The sequence below is a fragment of the Lepisma saccharinum genome, chromosome 3 (assembly GCF_977018435.1).
Source record: "Lepisma saccharinum chromosome 3, izLepSacc3.1, whole genome shotgun sequence".
In the NCBI taxonomy this organism is placed as follows: Eukaryota; Metazoa; Arthropoda; class Insecta; order Zygentoma; family Lepismatidae; genus Lepisma; species Lepisma saccharinum.
Window position 1 is genome coordinate 63,398,649 of NC_139231.1, and position 6,589 is coordinate 63,405,237.

Consider the following 6,589-nt stretch of genomic DNA (forward strand, 5'->3'; position numbering starts at 1 on the left):
ATTGTTTGTTTTTATTTTAAGCAATGTACAAGCAATACATGCTTGCGCATTTACCCTAGTATTACTCTGTTTATTATTGTGCTCTTTTAATTTTATTAAAAGTGTACTTTCACTCTGTGGGAAATATGTCAGAAATAAGATTGATCTGATAGAGCATAATCGTTATTTTAACACTGTTCAGAAACTTAATTTTTAAAATTAACTGAGTTACTTGTTTCAAAAAGTAACTGAATTACAATTGCAGTTACTTGGTTCAAAAAGTAACTTAGTTACAGTTGCAGTTACTTGGTTCAATAAGTAACTGAATTACAGTTACAGTTACTTGGGTCAATCAGTAACTGAGTTACAGTTGCAGTTACTTGGTTCAAAAAGTAACTGAGTTACAGTTGCAGTTACTTGTTTCAAAAAGTAACTGAGTTACAGTTGCAGTTACTTGTTTCAAAAAGTAACTGAGTTACAGTTGCAGTTACTTGGTTCAATAAGTAACTGAATTACAGTTACAGTTACTTGGTTCAATCAGTAACTGAGTTACAGTTACAGTTACTTAGTTAAAAAAGTAACTGAGTTACAGTTGCAGTTACTTGGTTCAAAAAGTAACTGAGTTACAGTTGCAGTTACTTGTTTCAAAAAGTAACTGAGTTACAGTTGCAGTTACTTGGTTCAATAAGTAACTGAGTTACAGTTACAGTAAATTGGTTCAATAAGTAACTGAGTTACAGTTACAGTTACTTACTTCAAAAAGTAACTGAGTTACCGTTGCAGTTACTTGGTTCAAAAAGTAACTGAGTTACAGTTGCAGTTACTTGTTTCAAGAAGTAACTGAGTTACAGTTACAGTTACTCATTCTAAAAACTAACTCAGTTACAGTAATTGTAAGTTACAGGTACTTTCTGCTGGAAATTTTCTTGCAAACAAATTACACCCAACGAAACCAAAATGAACAAAATAAATACATGAGGACTTACATGCGCTTCATTTATGTCTCTGGCTCATCACATTAGTCTTCGTATATGAATATTACTTGTATTACAATAATAGAAAGTAAGAAAGAACAAAACCCTGAGGTCTTCAAGTGCAATTAGAATTGACGAATTGTAATAAAGCGTGGTTGTTCCAAATTGAGAAGCTAGCTTCCTTGCCTTAGGCAATTCCACGAAAATCCTTTCACCTTAGCATCCAGAGAAGACATAGTTCGAAACAGGGTTGCCAAATGTATCTCTTTCCTACGTTACAAATTTCAAATTAACAGTTTAAATGTGGTAAAGAAAATGTAAAAGTAACTGCTGGAAACTTTACTACTATTGCAAAAAGTAACTGTTACAGTTGCAGGGTTACAACTACTTACTTTTAAACTAGTAGCAGATAGAATTCCTCAAAAAAGTAACGAGTTATTTCCAAACTATGCACGTTACCAGTATTGTAAAATATACAGTTCTGCATTGCGTCGTACCATGAAGTCTCATAAGGGGTGTGAAGGTAGAGCTCCACGCATTCTCAACTTCGGTCATAGTGGAGATGATTTGATATTGACGATCCCCAGTTAAGAGTGTAGTGGCGACACTGTTGCCGTCCGGTGCGCAAAAGCAGCAGCTTCACAGCGTACTGAACACCTGCCGTGGTACATACGGAAACAAAAGTTACTGAGCCACTGTCACCGTTTATTATGATTATACTTTGTACCGGGATTCACTGGAGCGAGCGAACGAATGCATGTCTCTGCGCAAGTTGTGACTCGAGAGGCCTCGACCAATGAACACGTGCGAGGGAACGGGATTTCGTGGAGGGGGAAAGGCGACTGCAGTTTCCAGCCTTTGCAGCAACCGCTCTGCTTCGCTCCGCCCTCCTCTTCTCAACCGTTATGCGCGGCTTTGGTCCAGAGATTCCTGACATAGAGTATATGAGAGCGAAAAGTCCACAACAAATCAGCGGCGTTAAGAAATACTAATTTTAAAAGAAAATAAGAGGGGGATAGTAATATAAATATAATCATAGAGTTTGCGAATTTACAATCCTACAAAATTATCCTTACCAAGGAACAAAACTGTCCATTGCCTAGGCACATCTTCAAAAGAACCACTCAAAAGAAGAAAGTGATAACTAGACCTCGGATTTTAGGTTTTAACCTCTTTTTTTCCTTTGCAGGCAAATAAGAAGTAACAAGTAACGTCATATTTTCATTAATAAACTCAACAACAGATGAAGTTTTATAGTGCCTAAAATAACCCATGTTGATTTTTAGAACCTATTTTAAATCAAACCTTTTCTTTTCGTCTTTATAATTTATTTTTAAGGTTTTACGGAATTTTTATATCACTCAGAGCTATAATTGCTCTGTTTGGTGGCGAAAAATTCAATGACTAACGTGTTTGAAACATACTCACTGTCTATTTAGAATCTAAGAATCCGAGGTCTAGTGATAACAGCCACAATAAACCACCTGACACCCGTGGAAGCCTATTGGTCGACTTTCGGCAAGACATTTCCCACCCTCTTCCCTCTTTGCAGAGTGGGGCAACTGCCAGCAGGCTGTTCTATTCAGCCCCCAGATTGCGAAAAACACAAAAAATGTATACGCCTCTGTAAGATGATCTGGACTTTAACAGAAAGATTCGAAATTTATAACCTTACATTCCCTACACTTATTGCATATTCGTTCTTTTATCTTCAAGCGTTGACTTTCCTTTCTGCAAAAATACTTTTATTTAGGTGTGCTGATCTCGAAAGGAAAAAGCCCACAATGTCCTATGCTGAACCCTAAACAAGGATTTCCTATAGGCACCAAACTTCGGCTCCAAGATAGCCTCCTTGAACCCACTGATGAGAGACGTGTGTAACGACAATACAATTTTTTCAGAGAATATAAGCTGAGTTTCGTGAAACTATGTTTCTATTAAATACATAGATGAAATCATTTAACTTCTATAAAAATTCCACTGATGGTGGAATACTGATGATGCTGAAGATGATATACTTATGATTGGCATAAAAATGGCATATTACAATAGGTTAGGCATTTTAAAAATAAAATATATATGAAATGTGTATCTTAATGATTGCATTTAAACGTAAAGCTACAGTAGTATACGCTACAGTGCAGCATGGCATTGTTTTTTTCTTGATGATATTTCTTTTTTGTGAACTGTTAGTTTGTATACTGATAATAACTTTAATAATATTGCTGATAAGGCTAAGAATTAAAAACCTGGAAAAATTATTTGAAACCGCACTATTTATACTCAGCAATAAAGTTATCTTCTGCAGCTGTTTCTACCGGTCTACTCAAAAACACTCCAAAGTCACTGTCGATACGTCACCACACTTGTCACTATAACGTTTTACACGAACTCGTGAATTAATGTTATTTGCAGTATCGTAGTTTTCCAGCCATATCTTTACATACTTCTGAAGTTGAAACTGATCAACTGGTGGGCCTTCTCAACATTATGCAACATTATGTTCCCGATCACGTGAAACCAGAAGGATTTGACCGCAATTAGCTCACTGGAGTGATTGCCAAATTACATAAATATATACGAAAGTTGAAGTATACGCATTTTAGCAGAAAGTATACTCTAATTTGGAAGTTAACCAGAGGGTATATGGTATATACCGGCGTATGCCCTCAACTACCGCCCCGTGTCTTCCGCGTGGTTGTTAAACGCCATGCCGAAATGGACCACAGTGGATCCTTATCTGTATTGTAGACATGTAAATAAGGTTGAACTGGTACAAATGAGAATTTAGGGCTGCCCGCATCTATGTTTAAGAGCACATGTTCGCTGATTCCTGATTCTTCCTTATTTGATTTTGTTCAGGTGTATTTCCTTCCATCGTTATTTACGGTACTTCCTGACATATCAAAATTAACAAAATTAATATCGCGGACAATTGGAAATAATTTAAAACTAATGGGTTGTTTGAAACAATGGTGCTGTCGGCTAGCTAGCCTAGTGGGTTAAGTGATCGACTCAAACTCACTGATAAGGTAGGTAGAAATCCATGAATTAATATTTATAATGCATTTTTCTTTCCGCAATTCTAATAGACATTTCAACAGAATATTATACATGTTCTCATTGTACAAAACTGAGCATCCACCACCGAAATTACGGGTTCGATTCCTGGTCATCAATTTCACCTAATCATCATTCATCGGCATAGTCGCAATTAGCCAAAATGGCAGAAGAGCGGCATAAGATAACAAAAATACAATAGTGCTACTTGTAAGCCCATAGTGTAATATTGCTCATGAATGACGGATGGAGACTCAACAGACAGGTGACTCTGGAAGGTTCTGCCATTGGCTGGGCTTCTGCGCTGGTCGAGCGAGAAGTTTAGCGTGGCAGATCCTTGCCGACTACGAGAGACTTCTGACGTACTGGACACTGGCTGGACAGACTGAGTATATTGCATTACAGTCTATCGCCCTTTATAGGCCCTCATGGCCGGGTGTAATTTACCTAAAGTCCATTGATTTATTTTGAGTTCTTAAAAGTGCAAGAAAAGGAAATTGTTTTCGTTTAGATTTTTTTAGGTGGATTGCTCCGGGTCATGTTGGCTGTGGGGGGTTTTGGGCTGGGTTGCGATTTGCTCTGACTCGTGTAGCCTTTACTTACTGACTGCTGACTATCAAATGGGACAAATTAAACTAGGTTAACTGGGAGATAATCCATAGACATTTCTGGTGAATTAATTGTATTTGGAAAGTATAAATACTAATATGTTTTGTAATAAATATTGGGTTAACGAATATTAAGTTCCAATTGTATACTTTAAGTACCTAATATATGATCATCCACTGCGCCGATAAGACAATCCTCGTCTCACTTCTTTGGTATTAAAGGGGAAACAAGAGACGTAGAGGATTATATACTTCCATGAAAAACACAATGCTCTTCCTATATTTAGTTCCTGTTCGACTTCAACCAATATCGGACTATGTGAGATGTGAGGTGCATGCATGTAACCTCTGGCATACCGAGCAAATATAAGTGGAGAAGGATAAAAACTCATCTCTGTGTTTTTATTTACATTTAATTTGCGAGGTTTGCTCTGTAGTCCCAATTAGTGTGTTCTTTTTTAACTGTAACATTTTTCCATCACCGACGCCGTTAAGCATATTAATCAAACATTCTATTCCATTCGAGACATTCGCTTGTTTGTATAACGAAAAAAAATGAAACAGTCGATCGAGCCATGGGAAATCTTAGTTCGTGTGGAAAGACACTTAAATTATTTCTGTTTTAATTCTCTTCATACTATTGGTGCACAGAGGGATTGAATTTATTTGTAGGCCTCTTTGGGGCGGTGCATGGAAATATATATTCATATGCGTGTGTTAATTTCTCGTGGAAATATTAAATAGCTTTAGTGATATGATACTGTATTTCTCTCGAAACGTGATAACGACGATATATCATCATAATACATCCATCATTCGAGATTTGTTTCTTTCTCTCTCTCTCTCTCTCTCTCTCTCTCTCTCTCTCTCTCTCTCTCTCTCTCTCTCTCTCTTATGCTTGTTTCTGAACTTTTCCCTCTATGTTTGTTTGTTTCTATTTCTCTATTGTTGTTCCTGCCACTCTCACTCTCTCTCACTCTCTCTCTCTCTCTCTCTCTCCCTCTCCCTCTCCCTCTCTCTCTCTCTCTCTCTCTCTCTCTCTCTCTCTCTCTCTCGTTATTTTCTTTCTCTCGCGCGTTATTTTGTGGCTCTTCTTCCTGCCCGACTTGTATTGTACAAGTACTTTCATTCTTGGCTGCGATTCTTTATGCAAGATACTAAGGCTGGGTGGTCTTCATGTCAAGATGAGTTTCCTGAGATATGGTGTTTATCTAATGGCAGATTCAGGTCTTGCAACAAATCCTTGGGATCATTTACGGAGGTAATACTGTTAAACCTATCATCACCTGAAAAGCGTCTCACTTCGAAGCAGTACACCTTGGACTGCATTTTGAAGACTAGCGAGGCTCTGGGGTCCGGATTCACAGTCAGTATAATCCTCTGTGGGGCTCGTGGTGTCGTCCATACTGACCCTTTATCCATATTATCATCAGTCCTCATCTTCGCAATTAGCCAAAAGTGGCATAAAAAGGACGTAAACAAATCAAATCAAACCGAAAAAGCCATTCATTGCCAGAGGCGCAAGGGGTCATTTCGTAGTTTATGCAGCACTCTTCACGCTACTTGAAGAAGCAAAGTGCATTGCAAATGAACAAATTTCTGAGATACGTTCAATAAATCGTTTCCTGCTAAATTCTAATGTAAGTTCAAGCTCTCAGGTGCTGAAAAATCTTTATCTAAATTTGGTTCAGCTCTGAAAGATAACAGGTTACTGTTGCTCTGTGGCTGCAATACATTAGGATGCTCGATTTTCGTCGGAATTCCATTAAAGCCGAGAGTATTGGGAAGTGGGGTTTACATCTTGCATAGTAACGCAAATGTTCTCCTTTTGCTGCTTCAGGGGCAAACACCTGTGCTACACGTGAACGTCTGTATGTAGAGAAAATGATGCAATTTAGCATGTTAGCACCAGGTATCAACCAAAAATTCTGCAATGGACTCTTAAGGTAAAGTGACCCATTTAGAACC